Consider the following 25,433-nt stretch of genomic DNA (forward strand, 5'->3'; position numbering starts at 1 on the left):
TCCTGGTGGGAGTCTGTTATAGACCACCCAACCAGGATGAGGAGACAGATGAAGTACTCTGCAAGCAGTTGGCTGAAGTCTCACAATCTCTAGCCCTTGTTCTCACGGGAGACTTCAACTTACCAGATATCTGCTGGAAATACAACACAGCAGAGAGAAAGCAGTCTCAGAGGTTCCTGGCGTGTGTGGGAGATAACTTCCTGACGCAGCTGGTAAGCGAGCCAACCAGGAGAGGTGCCCTGCTGGACCTGCTGTTTACAAACAGAGAAGGCCTGGTGGGTGATGTGGTGGTCGGAGACTGTCTTGGGCTCAGAGACCATGACATGATAGAGTTTTTGATTCTTGGAGAAGTAAGGAAGAGGGTCAGCAAAACCGCTACCCTCAACTTTAGAAGGGCAGACTTTGGATTGTTAATGAGTCTGGTTAACAGGCTCCCTTGGGGAGCAGTCCTGAAGGGCAAAGGAGTCCAGGAAGGCTGGATGTTATTAAAGAAGGAAGTGTCAAAGGTGCAGGAGCAGGCCGTCCCCACGTGCCGTAAGTCGAGCAGGAGAGGGAGGACACTGGCTTGGCTGAATAGGGAGCTTTGGCTGGAACTCAAGAAAAAAAGGAGAGCTTACCACCTTTGGAAGAAGGGGCAGATGACTCAGGACGACTACAAGGATGCTGTGAGGTTATGCAGGGAAAACATTAGGAAGGCGAAGGCCCAGTTGGAACTTAAACTGGCCGCTGCTGTTAAGATAACAAAAAATGTTTTCATAAAGACATCAGTGACAAAAGGAGGGCCAGGGAGAATCTCCCTCCTTTGTTGGATGCGGAAGGTAACCTTGCCACAAAAGATGAGGAGAAGGCTGAGGTACTTAACGCTTTCTTTGCCTCAGTCTTTAATAGTCAGACTGGTCATCCTCGGGGTTGTCAGGCCCCTGTGCTGGGAGATGGAGATAGTATGCAGAATGAAGTCCCAGTTGTTGAAGAAGTGGCAGTCACCAACCTGCTCCTTCACCTGGATGTTCACAAGTCCATGGGGCCGGATGGGACCCACCCGAGGATACTGAGGGAGCTGGCAAAGGAGCTCGCCAAGCCACTCTCCATCATTTATCAGCAGTCATGGTCAACCAGGGAGGTCCCAGACGACTGGAAAGGAGCGAATGTGACGCCCCTCTACAAGAAGGGTCGGAAGGAGGATCCAGGGAACTACAGGCCTGTCAGCCTGACCTCGGTACTGGGAAAGGTCATGGAGCAGATCATCTTGAATGCCATTACGCAGCACATGTGGGACAACCAGGGGATCGGGCTCAGCCAGCATGGGTTTATGAAAGGGAGGTCCTGCCTCATTAACCTGGTCTCCTTCTATGATAAGGTGACCCATTTAGTGGATGAGGGGAAGGCTGTGGACGTTGTCTACTTGGGCTTTAGTAAGGCCTTTGACACTGTTTCCCACAGCATTCTCCTGGAGAAGCTGGCTGCTCATGGCTTGGACAAGTGCACTCTGTGCTGGGTTAAAAACTGGCTGGACGGCTGAGCTCAGAGAGTGGTGGTGAATGGAGTCAAATCCAGTTGGCAGCCAGTCATGAGTGGTGTTTCCCAGGGCTCAGCGTTGGGGCCGGTCCTGTTCAATATCTTCCTTGATGGTCTGGATGAGGGGATTGAGTGCGCCCTCAGTAAGTTTGCAGGTGACACCAAGCTGGGTGGAAGTGTCGATCTGCTGGAGGGCAGGAAGGCCCTACAAAGGGACCTGGACAGGCTGGATTGTTGGGCTGAAGCCAACGGTATGAGATTCAAAAAGGCTTAAGTGCCAGGTCTTGCTCTTGGGTCACAACAACCCCATGCAACGCTACAGGCTTGGGGAGGAGTGGCTGGAGAGCTGCCTAAAGGAAAAGGACCTGGGGGTGCTGGATGACAGCTGGCTGAACATGAGCCAGCAGTGTGCTCAGGCAGCCAAGAAGGCCAACATCATCCTGCCTTGTATCAGGAATAGTGTGGCCAGCAGGAGCTGGGAGGTGATTGTGCCCCTGTACTCGGCACTGGTGAGGCCGCACCTCGAGTACGGTGTTCAGTTTTGGGCCACTAAGTACAAGAAGGACATCGAGGTGCTGAAGCATGTCCAGAGAAGAGCAACGAAGCTGGTGAAGGGTCTGGAGAGCAGGTCTTGTGAGGAGTGGCTGAGGGAGCTGGGGGTGTTTAGCCTGGAGAAGAGGAGGCTGAGGGGAGACGTTATTGCTCTCTACAACTACCTGAAAGGGGGTTGTAGCGAGGTGGGTGTTGGTCTCTTCTCCCAAGTAACCAGCGATAGGATGAGAGGAAATGGCCTCAAGCAGTGCCAGGGAAGGTTTAGATAGGATATTAGGAAAAACTTCACTGAAAGGGTTGTCAGACATTGGAACAGGCTGCCCAGGGAGGTGGTTGAGTCTCCATCCCTGGAGGTATTTAAAAGAAGGGTAGATGTGGTGCTTGAGGATATGGTTTAGTGGTGGACTCGGCAGTGATAGGTTAGCAGTTGGACTTGATGATCTTAAGGGTCTTTTCCAACCTTAACGATTCTATGATTCTATGATTGTGATAAAGAGGTGATTCACTGAACTTTGGGATTCAGACAGAGGCCTCCACTAGGAGGCTCTAAAGTCCTGAGAATTGAAAGGCACCATTTCCAAACTCTCTGAATTACATAAAACATACAGAAGGAAGCATGGTTCAGATGGTCCAAAATGAATGAATGGAAAGCAACAGGCCCTATAAAAAAGTCTGGCCCCATCTTTCTTATAAACCCCCTTTAAGTACTGAAATAATCCACAGAGCTTCATCTGGACACAGATCATGAAGTAGTCTGATGTAAAAACTATGTGTATTTATTTTGGATAATCTGTTTGTTGTAAAACTCAGAATTATATGTTCTCTTGATCAAAGTCAATTCCCTGAACCTTGAAGCTTAAATTTGTATAACTCTGAAACTAAACAAACTTTGCATTGTATAATTCAATAGAAATTAATATTATAATTTTCACTGCTTTTGGCTTGTTTTACAGTGTGATATCTGCTCATGAATATTCTCACTAAAATTTGTTTTGCTTGAATGTTCATGTTCATTAAATCTATTCACAGGAGTACAGTAGTCAAAATAATATTGTTTTAAATTCGGAGTATTTACAGGAAATTATTATGACAACTGCCCAGCTCAGTTCAGCTGGTAATACCAATTGTGTTTTTTTGGTTACATTTATTTTTGAATCAGATATTTTAGGTGTGATGCATGACTTCTGTTTATTAAATATCATATTAAAGTTTACCAGGGTGATAACTTGAAAATATGTTTTTGAAATTTTAAATGCCTGCGATTACATGTTTTATCTTTTTTGTTGGTTTTGGGTAGCAGACACATTATAACATTTCATCATTTTTCAGTGTTGTTTCATTTAATGTTGCTCTGAAGAGGTGGATTCATAACCTGTGTGCCTACATGTCGTAAAGAAGAGAGAGGGATCTGTATATAACTGGGAAAGTGTTTTACTTATTAGCTAACTTTCCCTTTGACATGAAAAATTTCACTAACTGGTGGAAAAAATAGGTTTACTGATGATGAAGAATGCATACTTTTGTAGTTCATTGGCAGATATGGAGAGAATTTGTAACAGGGCGATGTGCCGTGGGACTACAGTAGTGAATTCAGGACTTAACAGCTATACTGTTTAAAACTAAAACTTTGACCCTACATGAAATTTCCAAGTGATCGCTGATGACGTGTTCAGAGATTACAGTGATAGCTATGGTACCAGAACCTTGAGCCGAATAGAATGGAGTTGTGCTAGTGTCTAATTAAATCTACCCAAAACCTAAAAGACAGGAAAATGTCTATGAACTGGGGGATAAGGACAGTTGAGATTTGTTGTGCTGTTTTTTTAACATTGTCAATAAAAATGAAGCCTATAAGGGAAGAGGGGCCAAGCCCAAACTTAAGAGCCATGCTTAAAAACAAGGGGTATTTTTTTATATTTTTTTTTTAAAAAGATCAGGATATGATTAAAGAAGAAAATATCTGTGATTATCTCTCTTGCTATTTATATCTGCTTGCTATCAGCTGAATCCTGGTCTCAAGGTAAGATTAATTAGGCCTGCTGTGTTCTCAGATTTCTATAGGGCAGTCTTGGAATGTCTACTTTTGCAAAAGTTAGTTAAATTTTTACACTGTCCAAGGATACCTCTCTGGGTGAATTAAAAATTTAGAAGAGCATTCAGGAATTGAGCCAAAGAGACATACTCTGGCTTTAAGTGGAGATCCACAGGTATAGATATATATCTTTCTCTCTATAATCTGGTATGAGAAATAAATTTCATCAGTCTTTTTTATTTCTGGTTTTTATTTCTGCCAACCTATTTATGATCTCAGAATTATCCCTCACGCATGCCAGTGAGTCTAAGCAAAATAAACTGTCAGTAATTATGGTGCAAAGTGGGGGGATCTGAGCTAATAAGTACAGAATAAATACACAGTAGGAGAGCATGGTTTTTTTGATACATGCTAATCTGAGCATTATTTCAGAGAAATCTCTTGACAGACAAGCTCCAGGTCAGGAGAGGGCGTATCAGTTGGACCTGCAGAGCAGTCAGCTGTAGAACTTTTGAAATTGATATTTTTCAAAGGCCCATCATGTCAAGACACTTTCATATTTTCATTTTATGTAGGCTTCATATTATGCTGCACCTAATCTCTGAAAATTAATAAAAAATAAGACATTCACAAAAGTGTCCAGATTAGAAATAGTATCTTCCAAACCAGCAAACTCTAAGCATGACGTATATGCAAGAAATTGACTTTGTGGCCTTTATTCTCTAAGGTTAGAGCGATCATGTTTGAAACACAGAGTATCAGAGGAGGTGGTCCTCGTGCCAGTTCATGATGAATAACTAAGCACATGCACCATGCTGATTGAAAGGGACATAAATATGTTAAGTTGTCAGAAATAGTAGATAACCATTTCTTTTTCTTTAATTCTTCTTTAAAAGTGAGCCTGTTTGTTTAGCAGTGCCATCATTGTTATACTGAATCCATTCTGAAAGCTTTGTTGTATCACCAAAATTAATTAACTCCATCCAGGAAAAGGTCACGTATATCTGTGCACAGTATATAACATTCTGCAACGTTGTATCAAGTGGGTTTGACCTGTCAGGGCTCAGTGCAGACTCAATCTGTATGGTTTGAAATGCGAGTTTCTGCTGAAGACAATTCAGTCCTATTGTAAAAATATGCAACCCATAGAGTCGTAGGAAAAAAACAGAACACTTGTCTTAAGAGGAACGCTGAAAAGCACCGAATCCATTCAGTAATACATAATATGTGGTAAAATTTTCCATTTCTCTAGCCCTCAGTTGGCCAGACAATCAGAAACTGCTTCTATTAACTGATTAAAATAGAAATTCAGTGCCACCATCGTGGCCTTTTACTGGGTTGTAGGAAAAAAAGAAGCTGTTCTGCCCTGCAAGCTATCCAGCCTGGATCTGTTTGCTTCTCTGAGTAGATAGGGCATGACTAACTCGTCCATATGTTCAAACATAAAATTCCTGCTGTGGTTCTCTGCAACAGAGAACAAGCAGCATCTGTACATAAGGGATATCTTTTCTGCACTTGAATCAGCATAGTCCTCCAATGGGACATACTTATTCCTGACACTTGGGAGCTAGCACACTACTGCATCTTTTAGGCCTGCTGGTATAATAGCAAGATATCATGTGCCTTTTCTGCAGATGGTGTGTATCGCATCCGAATGCTCTACCACAAACTCACTGTCTACTCTATGCACTTCTACCTCTGACAGAAAGATTGTACAGTCTCTGTAGAATTGTCATTGTACTGGGCCCGTGAACACAGTTGGGTTAATTTTGAGAATTGAGAAGGGGTGAGGAGTCACTGCAGTCATTCTCACATGCTGTGCTGCCATGGCAGAGTTAGGCAGAGAATTTGTTTATCTTCCTATGCGCTGTGTTAGTATTAATACATGAATGGGCGTTAGGTATATTCTTTCAGATCCTTTGACAAAATTATATATGTGTGTCTGCCTGAAAGGTGATTTAAACAGATATCACTGCCTGACATGGTATAATTCTAAGTAATAAATTAGGCTTGGCCGCTAGCTTCTTTTTTGTGACTTTCTTCCTGGTCTTTCTAACAAGCTAGTTCCTGGTCCTCCAAACTCTTAAGTACATCTGTCATTTACTAATGTCACACCAAATGAAATGGTGTAGGATGTATGAAAAATCCTATGCCATGTTTCTGCAGAGACTTTACAGAAAGATACTTCACAGAAGGACATCAATCTTTAATTCTGGGTTTCACGTTTTCTTAAGAGGGAACTCCCTCTTAAGGAGACACTATAACTTTTGTCTATGTTTGACATGTGCCAGGTATTAGAAAATATAGACAGTTTTGTAATCTGTCTTCAATGATATCCTTGTGTACTACCATTTGTTATTCTTAGTTTCTAAGGGCCAAAGTTGTTACACAGGTGAGGATGTGCAATGACCTGTTAATTATAGATTAGGGTCTCAGACTGCCTTTTCCTGCCTCCGTGCATATTTCCTGCTTGTGTACGTTTCACACAGGGAACAGGAATCATGATCTTTTGGTGGCTTTGCTCATTAATTAGTTATTCTTTTTCTTTCTTCTTTAATTTATTTTTCCTTCATGTAATGACAGTTTTGCAAATAGCTTTCCCTTTCAAAACAACTGGATCATGTTTAATTCCAGTTTTCTTTTCTCAATGTGTTTGAATTATCTATACCTATTATACCAGCAGGAAGCAACTTGGGCCAGCTAGCAAGTGATGTTGGTAGGGGAATTGTTGCTTTACTACACTGTTGGAAGCTAATGAGCTCTTCTTTCTAGTGCTACCATCTCTGTATATTGGTTTGGCTCAGGTATCAGGTGGATGAATGTGATATAGCATATATCGAGAAATATATAGTATAAGCTTTAGCTCCTTATTAAACCTTTACCAAACAAATATGCTTGTGTATAGTCTTACAAACAAAGAAAACACTAGAGAGTTAAAGACGAATCAAAAGAAATGCAAGAAGATCTGGCAGCCTAGATAACACATCTGTAACCTTACCATATAACAGAAACCAGATGCTGCCACTGGAAAATGTCTCAGTGACATCTATGGCCAGATGGTCAAACCTGTGCCCTCTGTATATTGTAATGCATACAGATAATTCTGCCAAGTGTAGAAAAATAGGAATATAATCCAGTGACAGTCAGCAGTTAAACAGGATTACAGCAAATTCTTGCATACACAGCCAAAGGACTTCAAGATGTTGGTGATTGTTTATGCTGCATATGTGACCCAATTGTGAGATCTAAGCTTTGGCCCAGCAATGGCCCTGACCTTCAGCAGCTGTTTCAGTTTAGGACAGGCAGGTACTTGTCTCAGGAGGGAGGTAACAGACACTGGATCACTAGTATCCATGGCCTCTTGGTTGCTACTGACAATGGATTTCATTGTTTCTCTTCTGCTCCAGTGTACACTCAAAGAGACTGAAATCACCCACAAATTAAACTAGCGACTTTTCTTTTAAAAAAGAACTTTGAAATTACTTTGAAATGGAAACAGGAACGGTTTATGATAACATGTCGGGGCAGGAGCTAAAAGCACTGCCTCTTAAAACCCATTTGCTTCATAGAAACTTGAACTTCTGTTGAATGTCATGCTGGCTCTCTCCCAAGGAAACAATACGAGGAATCCATCAGTGCACTAAGCATAGCTGCCGAGGTGGACCGCAAGTTAGGGTACAAACCTGGACTCAAATCCAGACTAAATAAGAATGTGAATAACCCTGGTTATTTTAAATGGGGATGTGCACACCTGTAAACTGTCTTGAGTGGTATGACAGCTGTTAGGGGATGGTATGATGTTGAAGATGATCAGGGGGCTGGAACATCTCCCTTATGAGGAAACGCTGAGAGACTTGGGTTTGTTCAGCCTGAACAAGAGAAGACTGAGGGGGGATCTCATCAATGCTTATAAATATCTAAAGGGTGGTGACAGGATGATAGGGCTGGACTCTTCAGTAGTGCCCAACGACAGGCCAAGGGGCAATGGGCACAAGTTGGAACACAGGAAGTTCCACTTAAAAGTAAGAAGAAACTTCTTCCCTGTGTGGGTGCCAGAGCAGTGGCACAGGCTGCCCAGGGAGGGTGTGGAGTCTCCTTCCCTGGAGACATTGAAACCCCGCCTGGATGCATTCCTGTGCCCCCTGCTCTGGGTGTGCCTGCTCAAGCAGAGGGGTTGGATGAGATGATCTCTAGATGTTCCTTCCAACCCCCACCATTCTGTGATTCTGTAAATCAAGTTGACTAGTTAGTGGTAATTACAGATGCAACTATATGCTTTGTAACATGGAGAGTGGTAAAAGTGAACTCTTAACAACTTTTTTCTTCTTGAAGTTGCCATTGACTGAAATGAGTTGAAACCCATTTTCCTTTCCCCCTCTAAACTTTACCTGGTTGCTTGGCATTAGTAAGCAGTTGCTATGTTTTTCACAGTTACTGCATTTCAGTCATAAACATGATAGGTGAAATACACTTTGGATGAAAGATGCTACAGAACACTGAGTGCTGTTAAGGGACTTGTTTCTAAAGTAGTTACTGGGAATGCGATTGTACACTTGAGAGTCTTTTTTAACTACCTAATTACCTAGTGTTTCTGTCTACAACTGGGCTAATAAACTTTAAAAGCTGTGTAAAGATTTTACAATGCTAGTGATACAAACACAATGTTTGCCTTTATTCTTACTGCTCAAAAGCTTCACAAGTAGCACTATCCCAATTACTTTTTTTTCAGTGAACATCATCCCATGAGAAATTTAAAATCCCCTACAATCTAACTGAATGTAGGCAAGATGGAAAATGCACATGGAAAAATTAGTTTGCCCAGCAGGACTTTTGCACAGACTAATCTTAGAGAAGAATTTTAATTTACTCCAAAACACCTAGGGTGATTCCTTCGGGTTGCAATTGCCAATTTATGCTCAATGAGAAACACAGTTTCTGCAACTACCTGATTAGTATGATATATTTCTTTTCTCTACAGCAGTGTCCTTGAAACTGTAGAATAGCTGTAAACTACCCTTTTTTCCAGATTGTGACATATGGGTGATGGCTGGCTGCTGTAATTCTTCTTTTGGTAATATGACATGGGATTTACTTAGAGCAGCATTGGGGGTGGGGGGAAGTTCTGCAACCTCATAGCCGAGGTTACAGTCAAGCATGAAATGAGAATGGAATTCTACTGTTTTAAGCATAGCATTGCAGATTACAAGAGTTAATTGGTGATTAGTTATTCAGAAAATATGGTCTATGTCATAAATGTAACTACATAGTTATTGATCTCTGGTTTGAACAGTTCATATGCATATGGAAAAAGACTTCACAAAGTGGTTCAATGTATAACAGTGTGGATAGTTTGTGCTAGATTTAGATCCTTAGGGTAAACAATGCTTGCATGGAATTGTATTTTTAAGTAAGGAACTGTCTAAAGTTAGGAAACATTCCTGAGATGGTAAAGTATTCTCCAGAAGTCTATAGAAATGGTGACTAAATTTGGCTTTATTTATGTGGATTCTATCCTACTGCTACTTTTTCAGGACTAGTGTCCCGTTAAGCTGATATTTACTCCTCTCCAGCTTCATTCCCGCTTATGAACTGTATCATTATTCCAATGTGTTGGCATTGTAAAAATATATTCTTTTATTCAAAAGCAGCAAATTTTCTTTTTCTGAAGAGTATCCAATGCAGAATGATTTTTCAATTGAATTTTAGAAGTCTCTTTTCAAAATTTATGCTTACCTATTTTGGAACGTCCTGATGCTTCACATGTTCTGATTTCCTTTTTCTTCCCTTTCATAGCTGCTTGTAATATTAACTATAAACTCATAAATAAAAAACCAGCTCTCTTGCCTGAAGGAAGTTTATTGTGTGTTTGTAAAAGATTGGTTCAGGGAGTTGAATTCCACCGGACCACACACACTTGCAGGAGCAGTCATAAATTTTGCAATAGCAAGCATGGTTAAATCTTTTATTTATAAGTTAACGTACTTTTTATACTGTCAGAAAATAGTGAGCAGAATGTACTTCTGGTGCATCCGTCTTATGTCAGGGATGTTTGCCAGTTTACAATTTTCAAACAAATAGTTTATTGTAATCCCAAACATCAGTCTTCAACGTGAACACTTGAATACTAAATTAAACAAACAGAAGCCCTGTCTTACTATAAATAGAAGGCAAACTTGTTTTGATAAATTAATTTTAAAAGAGCCTTAATTGTATGCAAAATATTGAGGAGAAAATATGAATTATGAAGGTCTGTTTAATTACAACTGGCAAACAGAGGGAGCTGGACAGATTGTGGCTTTTCATTCCCAGCACTGCCTATGGGGGCTAAAGAATCTTAGTTCTCCCAGAACTGATTATAATACATCTGATGTAGCACTGCCATCTCAGAGATTTCTGAAAGATGTGAATTTTGCAGTAAAATTGGAACAAAAAAGACTAAATTTGGACATAGGTCTGTGTTCTGTGTTTTTTAAACTCCATCTGCTTGGCCTGTGTGCATATATATGTATATACACACTAATTAACTTAGAAGTAAGCTTTGTGTGTTTGAAAGCTTACTTGTTTTTTTCCAGCTGCATCACTTGATCTAATAAAAGGTATTATGTTTCCCAATAAATCTTGCCTGGCTTATATCCTTAGGCTATTGTAGCTACAGCGATGCTAGTTAATTTGCCAGATTTTGCATATACATTACAGCCAGGTTGTGGAGAAGTGCAACATAAAATAGACAGAATTTGATACATTAGGCGATCAACTACATGTTAGTATTTAGATTATTTTTAGACTGGCTCCTGTAAAGAGTTGGCAGCCAGGACAGAGCAGGAATAGCTGGGGAAGCTGCACAGCAGAAGTAATGAGTAGGAGGGCTATTTGTTTATTTCTTAGCAAATAAATGTGCAATTTCACAATTTAATTTTGCATTCTGCACATGAAACACTCAAATTCTAAAAAGCTGTCGCTTCACAGCTTTCTGTGTTGAGTAGTTTTCAAATTATTAAATAGAATAGGAAATGTTTCTGGAATGCTTAATCTGAATAATAAATAAGCAAAATAATTTACTACTCACCCTTTGCTAAACACAGTCTCAACAATTTCAGTTAAAAGCTATATTCTGCTGCTGCTGTTCAGTGAAGGCTGCATTATACGATGTTTTGACAGTAAGAATTACCAGCAGGAAATTCAAAAGATATTCAACAGCTCCATTTTTATATTACATGCAATTTATTGTTTTACTAATAGCCTTTATAGTAAAATAACATAGAAGTCCACCCAGGTATCAGGCTTAATCTCCCTGAAGACAAAGACAAAATAGAATTTAACTGTTTTCTTTCATATTTATAACATTAGTTTATTACTGGCTAGAGTGAGGGATACCAAATCTTGTCCAAGACTTTCATATCACATTAATTTAAATGTAGTTAACACCACAGTATGGAATCAGTGATACAATAACCAAAGAGTGAGGGGCTTTGGCAGGGATGTTTTTCAGATTTATAGGAATGCAATAATTTTTTGCAGTATTTTTCAACCTTTTTCATTTTTTTAAAATGTATCATCAGGGAAGAAGGATATATGATGTAGGAACCAGGCAGCAGACACAGCCCTGAAACAACGGAACAATAGAGAAAAGATTGTGTTTGCTTTCTCAGGGCTGAATGCCTAATTGCTTTTCTTTATGGCTTTGTTTTGGCTTTGCTGCACAGTTGATTATTGCAGCAATCTTTGTGCCATCCGCCAGCACAGCCTATCTTTTCTAATTGTGGAACTGGACCTTGTTCTGGGCTCTATGTATGGGCTGCACCATGACCTCCTGGGTCAGAGTGGTTGTTCATGGACTGCCACTACATGTTCTTCTGTTCAACCTTGTGCTACCTTGCCTCCTTTGAGACAGAGTTGGTGAGCCAAGTTGGGCTGCCCTATGGGCTCTTTTGACTGCTACTTGGACCAGCCAGCTGTATCAAAGTAGTTCCACATGTGAATTTAGATTACTAAAAGAATGTTCTTCTGCTGTTGAGCCAGGAAGAATAGCCACTTTCTTCTCTTACTTTTAAAGTTTTACCATAAACCTCCAATCTATTTTCTCTTTTCTTTTGTTATTCAGGGAATGCCATAGGCAAATCAGAGTAGAATATCCATCATGGGATAGACCCTGATGATCTTTGACCTCTCAGATGTCCTTCAAACTAATCTGGACAAAAATAAACACTGGAATTTTCTGTCCTGAGTGCTTCAGACATGATTGGTCACTGACTACCTCAAATGGGTATTTTGTCATTTAGCTTCTTAAAGTCAGGAGGATAAAAAATGGGTATTGTCCATTGAAAGCACTCTAAATAGCTTAATAGCCATTACCTTTGGCAGTACCTTTTACTCTCTATTTTGTTTTGATTCCAAAATATGACTTTATCATTTGCTAAGTCGTTTTTCAGATTTGCAGTCTCAGAAGATGAAGGTGCCTTCCTGTACCCAGAATAGCTCCTACAAACCTGTCTGAAAAAGTATTTTAGAAATGCATCACTATAAATCATTAAATATTTGTACCGGGGGAGCATATGTAACCACCCATTAAGTGAATGATACTTATTTTCAGTGTCTGGCCTGGAAAAGATACAAGTATATTGATGCTGCTAAGTGGAGTACTGTTCTTTGGTTTCTATTCTTTTCACTGTGATATACGCAAATATATCCCATTCCTTCAGAAGGTGAATGCATAAGAATGTGGTTAAAAGTAGTTAGTATCCAAACATGTTATTTTATCAGAATCTCACATGGTATTTAATAACCACAATGGACGGCACATAAGTGCACCATGTGTCGCTCTGTTTATAGCCAAGGATCTAAAAATATTTTATGGACGATATTTTGTGAACAATATGCAGTAACACATATAGGGGAAGAAATTTTATTTTACTTTTAATTCTCCTTTCTCTGAGTTTGAAAATCCTTTTATTTTTCAGAAGCATCTGGAAGTATTAGGAGCAAGTTCCAGTGACTGAGATTCATTAAAATTTCTGAGGACACAAAACACCTTGGTTTTTAACTTGAAGGTTAGTGCCCAAGAATTGACTCTCAAATCCCATTTAAAAACTAGAATATAAAAACTGAATTCCTAATTTAAGGCACTTTGTAAAAGATGCCAGTGTTCAAATAATAAAACAAAATTTTATGTTATATTAGATTTATAGTAATGTAATTCCTTGGCAAAAAGACTGAGCTCTTAAGTAGGTTTCTTGAAGTGCTTAAAATTGCAGGAACTAGACATGCAATTCAGTGATAGAAACTGCATTTGAGAGACTGGAAGTGTTCTGGAAGCTGTCTGGTGCAATACTTCCACAAATTAAGCTGTACTAACCCTTTTTGGACACTTAGAGTGCATAACCTCAATGTTGTTGTATCAGATCCTATGGCATATTGCAGAGGAATTTCCTGTGATTTTCATGCTGAGCTGAGTAACTTACCTTGGACATGCACTGAACAGAAATAGCTCTTTTTTAGTTGGAACCATAAAATGGGCAAACTCACAGGTGCACCTGCATGAGCAGGCATGTGCATACACTAACAGGTGGTTGGGTGGTAGAGCTCTACGTGGCCATACATGGTCATCCAAATCGTCCTATGCAGAAGTGCTAGGACCTCAGTATAATGGTGCAGAGTGATTTTTACCAATCTATCCTCACAACTCGGTATTTTTTTGTTATACAAAAGTAATAGAGGTGGCATGGCTCGCTGAAGAAAAAGGAATCCGGATGGCAGAGACAGAAAATCCTTGTGAAAAGGCTAGGATCAGTCAAGCTTGAAGAATATGGGTATTTTGTTTGTTTCTTGTGGTTGTTTGAGGGAGTAGTTAGTACAGGCTCTGAAAATGCTGTCTGTACAAAATTGCATGCATGAATATTTTGTCCAGTGCAAGTTGGGAGTTGCACTAATTTACATATGAAACCAAGAAAGGGATTGAGTCCCTGTGTATCAAGCATAGAAAAACATTTGGCTGAAAATCACCTAAAATGGCTACCGTGTGCCGGAACAACAGAGACAGCAGCAGCAGACTGTGCTACATGTACATTATCTGCGCCAGTCCTAGTGCCTTTATGATCTGTATACCATTAGAGGAATGAGTGATTGCTTCTGTGTATGACCAGATGTTTTATTTGAAGACCATTAATCAAATTTCCCAAGGCAAAAGAAACATTAGGCAATTAATTAAGATGTAATACTAGTCTTGTAAGAGGTTTCTGACTACACTAATTAATCAAGCCAAGTTGGAAGATTTTGTTCAAGGAGCTCTGCAACACTTTCTGATATACTTCAGAGAAAGGAGCTGTGACTATTGCAGAGGAGATGTGAACTATTAAAGATGCCCATTTTGCACTGATGTCCACTGCTGATGTGATGGATTGTGTGTAAGAAAGTCATGATGAAATCAAGTTTGTTTTTTTTATAGTCACAAAGGCCTTTGTAATGAGCTGCAGTGGAGTGATACAAGGAAGCCTGTCTTTCCTCTGTTGAAACAGAAGAAAATGCTTTGAATTTTGAATGTGAAGCCAGGCTGCTGTTTTAATTATTCGTTTTGGGGGAGTATGGAAGGACTATACAGTTAGGAAGAGGTATATGAATGATTATACTAATTATTTTTGATGTTTAATGCAACGGTATCAAAGATCCATAGGTTGAAGGCCCTTTCTTGTGGACATTGTACACTTTCTGATAAAGGAAATGTTCCTGTGTCACTAACAGAATTTTAAAACTGCAGAAGGTTCTGAAAAAGGTAAAAATCAGAGAGTAGTAGAGCAGTAACTAACAAAGATTACTGTCCTGAAGGACAAGCCTTTCTTAGATTCCTTTGCTGCATGACAATAGGAACAGAGGCTTTGTATGATGAAAGTCTGTTCCCACCTTGCCATATTGTGAGGATGTTAACTTCAAGAGAAGAGAGGCATGTATCCACTGCTATATTTTCTGGGCAGTCCTGCAAAGGGGAAGAGTGTGGCTGCTAGAGAGCCCGTGACAACTTCCCCATATGTATTGATAATTGAAAGCGACTCATGTCAGTAGTTACTTGAAAATTTCAGCCTCAATGATATAGGAGGACACTGAATGTTTACTCATGATGGGCACAGGCAGACTCTTTGAAGGCTGAAGTAAGAGGTTCTTCACATTGGCGGGAGCGCGATAGCAACCTTCATATGGTGCTGAAGGTAAGGTAACAAGGACAGTTCTGTTATTTTTAATTTGAAAGCTTTTGAACCTAGCTCTAATTAGAACTCCTGTTGCTCAGTATGTTGTCTGAAGGGCCTGCACGATAAATTTATGAGAGGCCTTCTATGGTCAGTCAGTCAGGAAATAAAGTAATTGAAAATAGAAGATCAGATGATTTGAAGACTCTGTTTAAGAAACGTAACCATTAGATATGAAAATAAGTGAGAAAAGATCTCTTCTGACGTGTTATCAACTATGGCATCAGGAAAATTAATGAAATATTGTTGTAAGTTTTCAGACTAACAGTTAATACACAAATGGGTGTACTTGTTTCCTTGGGTATTGAAGTACATTTTGGTTGATACATCAAGTGACTTCCCAGAAACTGGCCTGACTGTTTGGATAGGCATTGTCTGGAGTTCTTTTCACAGAATATGCCTATGTAGGAAGTAGAGAAAAAGTTCATTATATAAGGGATCTTAGCACTTAAAAATTGAAAATGGAGACCCTGCAGTTGTTAAAAACAAGAAATAAGGGGTTTCAATGTCATAGAAGATCTTTGACAGCTAAGGTAGCAAAATGAATGGGGTTTTGACAGACTGAGTCAGATAAGAAGTTAGGAACTGTGTTGCGTGTGTTTTGTGTGATGAACTGTGGCTGTCAACCAAAAAGAAATCTGCTAACTCAATCAACGTTTAACAAATACGATTCAGAACTAAAGAGCAAACAGTGGTTCTAGCGTAGTTTCTCCAAAAAAGGAGGGCGTGAGAGTAAAATATCATATGATGGCTAAGGGGAAGATACCAAAATAAAAGAACATGGCTGAGAGGCTAACTTGACTATTAGCTTGGGAAAGCTGCAAGATGTATGTTTCCATAGAAACAAAAATGACAGATTTATTTAAATGGTTACTCCGTGGGCCAGAGTCTTTCCTTACTGCCTAGAGGGTGTTCATTGGCAATGGATAAAACAGGCAGGTGCCAAACTGATGAAATCATCACTGGTAATGAAACCATTAATTGAGATGGAAATCTTGCAGGGGAAGGTATTCCAGTAGCTGATACATATGGAATAATAAACATGCTATCGTGCAGTGCCCACCCTTCTTTGACAGGCTTTCTTTTTTAACTGGGTTAATTGGTTTAATAAAAGTTATTGTGTCTTCCCACAAACTTTATCTTTGTTCCGTTGTTAGATTATCATGGACCAAACATCACCATTTGAAAAAAAAAAAAAAAGTTACTATTTAGTTAGAGCTGTTAGTTATTTATAGTAGCTCTTTTTCTCCTGAGATCTTTCAGGAAAAAAACATAAACACTGATTTTTCTTCAGAAAAGAATAAGAAAGTACAAAAAAAAAAAATATATGTACACAAGTATCTCTGAAGAAAAAGCTCTTATAGGTTATTGGAAAACTTTTAAAAATTTGCACTGACTTTTAACTACTACATATTAAAGTGGCAGAAGGACATTTCTAGGGGTTGCCTGTGTAGCATAGGATTAAAAGGGTGGGAAAAATGTTAAATAATATTTGGCAAAATTTTTTACGAATCAGTGCCAATGACATTGTGTCATCTACATCACCGTCTGCTGAAAACATGAACTTATTCTTATCATTTTCAAGCTTAAGGTTGTGAATATTCATAGTTTTTCTTGAGGGTGTCTCTTCCACTCTGGATCTTCTAGGTACTTCTAGGAGTGGACTTCTAGAGAGTAAAATAACCTGAAAGCAAAACTGTGTCATTTAGGTCCCAGTGGCAATATAACTATTATAAGAAGAAATTGTTTTAATTTTTCTTAATTCTTTTTCTTCTTAGGATGGATGCCTGGGTAGGATTATGCTAAAAGGAGATTTTAGGGTAGGCTAATAAGCTAGTTTACTAGTCAACATTAAACTTCCTTGGAAAAAAGTAAATCATATCTGTTCAATTAATTTCTGTGTAGGTGAATTTACTTAGACAAGTGAGAAGTTTAAAAAAATAGATGATTGGTTTGTGTCCATTCATGTAGTTTTATTTAAACAGAGCAATACATGAAAATCCTGAGATCCTGTTTTGATCTCGGACAACAATGGACAGACAAGAGAGCTGGTTCTACAGTCACTAAGCACTTGTATATATATACTGCACCCATGTTAAGGCTTAGTACCAGTATCTACTCTTGGGAGAAAGAAATGTAGTTCACTGGAATAGAGGCCCCAGTGTATCCTTTCTAGAGGGTCCATTTCTAAGGCTTGCTCTGGCAGTATAAAAGAAGTTATAAAGCAGACATGATTTTTTGTGCCTAACTGCAGTGCAGCTGTGAAGTAGAGAGAAAATGAGAAAAAGAAACAATAAGATCCTTAATCTAAAAAGAGATGAAAATATGCTGAAGAAGTACCAGATGAAACTAGAAGTACAAGTATTTGGCCAGAATTTCACATTATATCTATATAAAGCTAACGTAACCAGAAAATCATATAATATAGTAGTGTTTTCTGATGATATGCCATCACCATTTTCCTCCAGGTTCCCATACTGTATCATGAATTTTTTTTTTTCATATCTTTTTTCTCAGTATGTTTCTAAAAGCTTGGCAAACTGTGTCATGGCTGCTCTGCTACTATTACTGAATAACTTGCTAACAGTGGAATGATGATCAGAAAGAAAAAAGATATTGAGCTTTTTGTTGTTGGTGGTGTTTTTTTTCACAAGTAGAACTTAAATCCTGTAATCTAGCAACTAAACAAAAATGGAAATTATGTGAAGTCAGTTTTGATATGTGACTAATACTTTAGATGCTAATATTAATGAACCTACTCAAACTGTGACCTGGCTATTGTGGGGTTCTTAAAAGTTTATGTTGTTAGAATAAGATAAAAAATATCAAACATATTTTTTACATAGGAAGAAGTAATGCTACCTTTACTCTGTTTAATATTTAATGATCTCAGATTTTCTAGTCTCAAGCAATTTTTTCTCACATAAATCATATAATCTCTTTGATAAATTCTGTGTAAGTCTGTTAGTCGATATGGCAGATCATTTTGTCTACATTGTTCTGATTAATAATGCTGGGCTTTTTTATCATCTAGGTCTGGAGTATTCCAAACTTAGAAACATGCTACTGCTGCATTTGAGGAAGGATTAGAACATATCACCCAATGTATGCAAGTCTGAAATGAGAGAAGATTGTATCAGGATATTGTTGGCAAGGTAATTTTTATCACAGCCCAACATACCTGTCTATACATCTTACTCCAATTAGTATTTATTAGCTGATTTGTTAAAGGTCATGCATGTTGCGTGCTTGTTATGAAGTTGAATCTTGGATAAAATGTATTGCATGAAGCTACTGTGCTCATTATTTCACACTGAGGTGTTTTTTTATTTTTCTTTTCTTTCGCCCCATTTTTAATTGCTCTGTATGTCAGTGCAATACATCATTTCTGACCTGAATTGGAATATTTTTCAGGCTAAATGGTCAATATTGTTATATGCTTAAATAGTTTTATTTTTACACTTCAGAAATGTATATATTATTATTTGATAAAAGAAACAACACTGTAATTCTAACTGAAGCAAAGCTTCAATACGTACAGTTATTTCTTTGAAGTCCATGAGGTCAAGATATTATTGTGGATATTTATCTTTCTCTTGCTGGGGAACTGGTGAGACTGAAGAGGAGGAGAAAGAAAACAGGGAAGCACAAATCTGGACTCGTCAAAGTTTGCAATAAAACATCCATTCACGATTGGGACCAAAGTTTCATGAAAGGTTCTAGCAACATGATTAATAACTGAATATTATGCCTTTTCATACTGTTTCTGTGCAGAGCTACTCTACCACCTTGATCCTATCAGTTTCTGATTTATCTTGTCTTTGATACCCTAATGATTTATGGAACACTTGACTTTAAATTCATGTAAAATCAAGTTAAATTGCGTTATTTTACTATATGAGTAGCAAGCTTGTCCTACATACTCTTGTAATATGAGGTATATGTGTATTCTGAATGTACACAACTAATACAAGAATACATCTAAACCCAAACAAAATTTCTGATACAAGAAAACATTCCTATCCAGGAAAACATACAGGTATATATATACCTAGGACTCACTGAATTTATAAAATTGGACTACACATTTAAATTATATGCTTCATTCCATGTTTAAATAGGGATGGGCTTAGACACATTCATAAGTGTTTTCTTTAACCAAGTCTCAACAGAGTGTAAATTAAAGTACATAGGTAATAGACTTTCTAAATTGTGGGTCTAGGTGTTTACACGATTCCCTGTTAAGACAAGACTAAGTGCAATCCAGGTTTCCTTTTCCTCTTCTGCTTGCTTTCCATGGGAAGGAAACACTTAGAAAGATGAGGAGACAGCTAAGGCATGTGCCAGCCTAGTTGGTACAGTGTGTCAAGGAGCATATCTATCTATCTTGCAGCTGTATGGAATTAAGATTGTTCAGGTGTTCATCTACAAAAGTATATGCTTAATTCACCAACCCAGAAATATCTGCATTGCTACTTTTGTCAAAATGTGAAGGAACGTATGACTTCAGAAAAGCCTAAAGAAATACGTGGTTGGATAATGAGTCATTCTAGTGGTGAAATTGTTCAGAATAAAAGCTTTTTGTGAATTCCAGCGTGAACACCAAGAAATTCTGTTTTATGATTAAAGATTGAGATAACCAAGTTAAAATTAATCTACTGCTATTTATTAAACCTTGTTCAGTAAGCCTCTTCCATCATTCTCCAGATATTTTTATGTGGCTCTTTTCAGAGCCCTTACTTCAGTATAAATGTAAATGAAACTTAGTTATGTGATGTTGCTTTGCTTTCATTTTGTATGATGACACCATTTACACAATTTATTATTTGTCTCTTGTTAATTCACACCCCTTCTCAGCTTTGCTACAGTTGAAGTAATTTAGTGCAGTAACTGATACAGAATTTAGCCTTTTCAGGGTGCATTGTGCATGTAAAGACAAGCCTGCTGGTTAAGAGAGTGCTAGGAGATTGAGATGTGAACAGCCCAAAGCCCACATTTTCTCTAAAGAGTCCTTCTCTCAGGCACAGTCACATCAGTCAGATCACTACCAGTATATTGCCATATGTAGCAAGCCAGCTAACAGATCTTAAATGTCTTTCTCGTTACGCGTGAGCTTTGCGCCCTATGTAGCATGCACATCCTTTCCAGTTAGAAGCAGCAGCTACAAGAGACATGAATCAGCATAAACCCAAGGAATTTGCATTACAATTGCATCTTGGACACTGGCTTTCTTATGATTTTGGCATACCACTTTAATTTGATGTCTTATCACTTTTCACGAATACCTGTGTGTATCAGAGTCAGATATTACAGCAAGAAACACACTAGGGCTGTCACTGAGAAAAGCATGTGCTTTGTTATGGTAGATCTCTTTACAGTCTTTGATATCTAGTGTTGACAAGAATGCAAGTTATTTTGGAGAAAATAAGGTTTCATTTGGCTTAATCTGTTTGTTCTGTCATTTGCCCCCTTATCATGATGACTTCTAGTTGACTTTTTGCTTTCTTCAGCTGCTATGTGGCTCAGAATGAAGCAGCTGAGATTCCATGGGCCCTTTCACTAGGGAAGCAGAAGTCCCCTTTGTTCCCTGCTGCTCTGCTGAAGTAGAGGACTGTGCCTCTGCCTTGTAAGGACACACTTTAGTGTTTACAAGAAACTTCCTGACATGAGGAAACTTTGAAGTCACTCTTGATATTCTGTCACTGGGGAAAAAAGAAGCAGTGACAGCCTATGATTTGTCACAAGACAAGAAATAACCTTTGAATAATTGGTCTCATTAGATAGAGGCTTGTTGTTATGGTAATATTAACATCCCAGCTGATGCAGAAAACTGAACAGGGTCATAAAACAGCAATTACAAGACCTGTCAGAGTAAAAGAATTGGGTAAGAAATAGTCTTTCAGGAGGTGATTGTTGGCAGGTTTCCCAGGAAGCTTCTAACCCAGAGATGCCTGATTCACCTAGTCCCTTGTTGCAGTCCACATAGCACAATAATTGCCTGCTTACTGAATGAGGATCTTGAGTTCAAGACCATTCACCAAATCCTGAATGCTCAATATTGACCTAGGAGATTCTTTTCTCTACCTGTCCTGTTCAGGGACTGGTTGACTTTATCCTACAGGCCCTTAGGGCTCTGATTATGATACTGAAACCTTTAAAAATGTTCAGAAGTTTGTGAATGATGGGATCATACTGTGTACAGTGAATGTGCCATATATGCAGAAAGATGGTTGCAGAAGGGAAGATCTTGATGGTGCTTTTGAAAAGCTCAACAGAAACAGTGAGAAGCAAGAATGGTTTTTAAAAATAGATGGAAGATTAGGGCTCTTGTTAGTATGGAAAAATCCTTTGCTGTGTTAAGATGAACTTTGTTAAATTAGAATTATTTTTTAACTCCATTTAATGAACAAAGAGAAAGCTTAATTAAAACCAACAGCAAGATTTAACTGTGGAGAGTAAAATTTGTCTGTAAGATAAATAATATCAATGGGTTGCTTGGATATTTATGAAGCCTAGATTCTCTCTGTCCTCTTACCTGTTATTTAGCCCGTGAATGTTCTCAAGTTTTATCTCCAGTTTCAAGTCATACAAAATTTAAGAATTGTTATATATTATAGGTTGCAGGTAGATCACCAGCTGTTTTGATGAAGTGCTACACAGTAGGCAACCCAATTTCTGCACTGGTACTGTGCAGAACCTTTCATTCACATGGAAAGAGACAGAATAATCCAGTGACTGGAGTTCTAGACAAGAACCGGAGAATGCTGCCACTGACCTCTTATGGGAATTACATCACTCTAGGAGACTTCTGATTGGCTGCATATACAGAACTGTAGTATTTGAACGCTTCACATTGTCATTGTCTTTCAGTCCTGAAGGGCTTGTCCTGAAAAGCATTTCTGCACTTATTATTTATTAATTTATTTATTTCCTGCATTTAAACCTTGCCTTGGTTTAATCCTTAATGTATTCATCCTCGTAGCAGTGCTGTGAAATATAGAAGTACTGTTTACCCATTTTAGAAGCAAAAACAGACTTAAGGGCTATTCAGAAAGTTTAATTTTGGCTAGAGAAGTTTAACTTTAGTTGTGCAGTCTCTGGAGACCTGCTGTTTTGGAAAGAGAAAGGATTCTCCAGTGGTCATCTCACAGGAGAAGCCTGGCTTAGACACTCTCAGTCATCTTCTAGAAGGACATCTCTTTCACTCTCTATTGACTATTTTTGGATTCTGTGAAATGAGGATAACAGGACATTTACATTTGGTGATCGTGGTGGGTGACTGCACTGGGAAAAAATGATTAAACTTGCATGGTGCTCAAATATTTTGTTTCAAAATTCTTAGATGTTTAATAGATCACAGGGCCTCTAAAGCATTTGTGTGATGAAGTCAAGTGAGGAACATCTTTACTTATTCATCATGGTACAGGGGCTCACTGTACAGCATCCTAGTCCACAGGAGTGGAAAATCAAAGTTTCTAATCTGAAGTTTGTTGAATGGTCTTGCCTCAGTCATTTAGCGAGCTATTTTATCTACTGTTCAAGTGGCTATAAAAGAAGGAGGCGTAAGTATTGTGTGGCAGTTTGAAGATCTCATAGGTACTTACTGAAGAGGTAGAAGTGAACTAGCATTTCAGTGGTTGTGACAATATGTCATAAAGCTCAGTGCATGAGTGTTAATGCTGAAATACCTAAAAGCTTAAAGGTGGATCCCACCCTCACCCCTATAAACCCTGTCAGGTTTATAGGTAGCCAAAATTAAGAAGAAGCAGTCACTCTTTCTTCCTTATGGCAGGCACCAGCAGCATGCTCAGGTTTCGCAGAGGGCTAAATGCTACTTAAAATGTTTTTCTGCCCTTCAGTGAACAAGAAAATATTTCTACAGTTTAAAACGAGGTTTAGCTCAACTTTAGAACATCCTTCTTAGGCTAAGACACCTGCAGCTCAAGGTTGCTAGCACAGCCACCATAACTCACTTCATGCCCTGTGTTTGGTCCCCTTCAAAAGATAACAATGATTTGCACTAACAGAATCAGTACAGTGATTTTGATGCTCTTAGCTGACTACTGTTTCCTCATTTTGTTAAAAGGTATTGTAATAAAACTGTGGGGACTAGCATGTGAGGAAGTGAAGTAAGAGAACTGCTGTGTTGCCATTCTCCCTTGTCCAAGCCTTCATCATGAGGTAGGACAGTTAAAATGAAATGATTAGGCCACTTCAGCCCAAAGTTGAGTAGAGCTGCTGCTTCCTGTGCAACTGCTATTTCATGTTAGCAAATATATAGCTATGTGCAGTTTTGGGCCCCACAATTTAAGAATGATGTTAAGGTCCTTGAATGTGTCCAGAGGAGGGCAACAAAGCTAGTGGAAGGGCTGGAAGGAATGTCCTATGAGGAGCGACTAAGAACTTTGTGCTTTTCTCATTTGGAGAAAAGGAGTCTGAGGGGTGGCCTTATTGCTCTCTACAGCTTCCTGAGGAGGGGACGTGGTGAGGGAGGTGCTGATCTCTTCTCCCTGGAATCCACTGATAGGATGTGTGGGAATGGTTTAAAGCTGCATGAGGGAAGGTTCAGACTGTACACGAGGAAGCATTTTTTACAGAGAGGATGGTCACACACTGGAACAGGCTTCCTAGAGAGGTGGTCGATGCCCCAAACCTGTCAGTGTTTATGAGGCATTTGGACAATGGCCTTGACAACATGCATTAGCTTGGTCAGCCCTGAATTGGTCAGGCAGTAGGACTAGACGATCATTGTAGGTCCTTTCCAACTGAAGTACTTCTATTCTATTCTATTCTATTCTATTCTATTCTATTCTATTCTATTCTATTCTATTCTATTCTATTCTATTCTATTCTATTCTATTCTATTCTATTCTATTCTATTCTATTCTATTCTATGCTATGCTATGCTATGCTATGCTATGCTATGCTATGCTATGCTATGCTATTCTATTCTATTTTCAGATTCCATCACGCTTAAATATGTATAGAATACCTGGTCTCGGTGTGCAAGGTATAGGTTATTTTTTACGAAGAACTAATTTTCAAGTTCAAGAACATTCAGGGTATATTGATTCTAGTAAATTAAATAGTGCCAGGGAACACTGGCATGTATCGGAGTCCCACTGTCTGTGCTGCAACACTTTTAAAAAGGTCTACTGCTCAATTTTTGCCTGAGCTCACTGCCACTTTCACATACAATAGCTAGGCATGATGCAGGAGTCAGCACTGGTCAGGGAGCCTTCCCAATATGCAGTTTGAATGCAGCCTATTTTGGCAGGGACGAATGTTTAATAGTGTGGACATGAGCCACTCCATGTCAGCTGGCCAACGAACAGGCTTGTGCATGTTAATTTCCTAGTATAGCAAAGACCTCCTTTTAGAATTTTTTTTTTCTGTTTTTGTAAAATTAATTGCAATAGAATTCAGTTTCAAATTTCAATTTAAAAATAAAAAGTCAAGGCCCTTGCTTCAAAAAAGCCAAATGAAATGTTTCAGCATTAATACACAACAGCTATTTGTTCTTTACAGAAATTACTCAAGAATTCATTTGTGTGCAAATAAAAACTTTCTGTCTTTGAAATTGTTTGAAAGGAAGTTTTTCCAGTTTTAGTGCTTAATGTTCTTTTGAAGTGTCGTGATCTGGACAAGCTGGAGAGCTGGGCCCAGGGGAACCTAATGAAATTCAACAAGAGCAAGTGCAAGGTCCTGCACCTGGGGAGGAACAACCCCACGCACCAGTACAGGCTGGGGGCTGAACTACTGGAAAGCGGCTCTGCTGAGAGGGAGCTGGGAGTGCTGGTGGACAACAGGCTGACCATGAGCCAACAACGTGCCCTTGTGGCCAAGAAGGCCAATGGTATCCTGGTGTGCATTAAAAGGAGTGTGAGCAGCAGATCAAGGGAGGTTATCCTCCCCCTCTACTCTGCCCTAGTGAGACCACATTTGGAGTACTGTGTCCAGTTCTGGGCACCCCAGTTTAACAAGGACAGGGAACTGCCTGAGCAAGTCCAGCGGAGAGCTACCAGGATGACCAGGGGACTGGAGCATCTCCCTTATGAGGAAATGCTGAGAGACTTGGGTTTGTTCAGCCTGGAGAAGAG

General features: G+C 39.0%; 1 long non-coding RNA gene across 6 annotated transcripts in view; it reads left to right on the forward strand.

Annotated features, from left to right (window-relative positions):
- LOC135313513 (uncharacterized) overlaps positions 1-25,433 on the forward strand; it is a 252,953-nt gene that overhangs the window by 26,882 nt on the left and 200,638 nt on the right. For 5 of the 6 annotated variants that reach the window (XR_010373149.1, XR_010373147.1, XR_010373150.1 and 2 more), the window contains exon 2: positions 18,368-18,488. This is a non-coding gene — a long non-coding RNA (uncharacterized LOC135313513). Of the gene's footprint in view, positions 1-13,056; positions 13,147-18,367; positions 18,489-25,433 lie in introns of all 6 variants that reach the window. The other variant, XR_010373148.1, reaches the window with a different exon arrangement.

This window comes from Phalacrocorax carbo, chromosome 5, assembly GCF_963921805.1.
Source record: "Phalacrocorax carbo chromosome 5, bPhaCar2.1, whole genome shotgun sequence".
Lineage (NCBI taxonomy): Eukaryota > Metazoa > Chordata > Aves > Suliformes > Phalacrocoracidae > Phalacrocorax > Phalacrocorax carbo.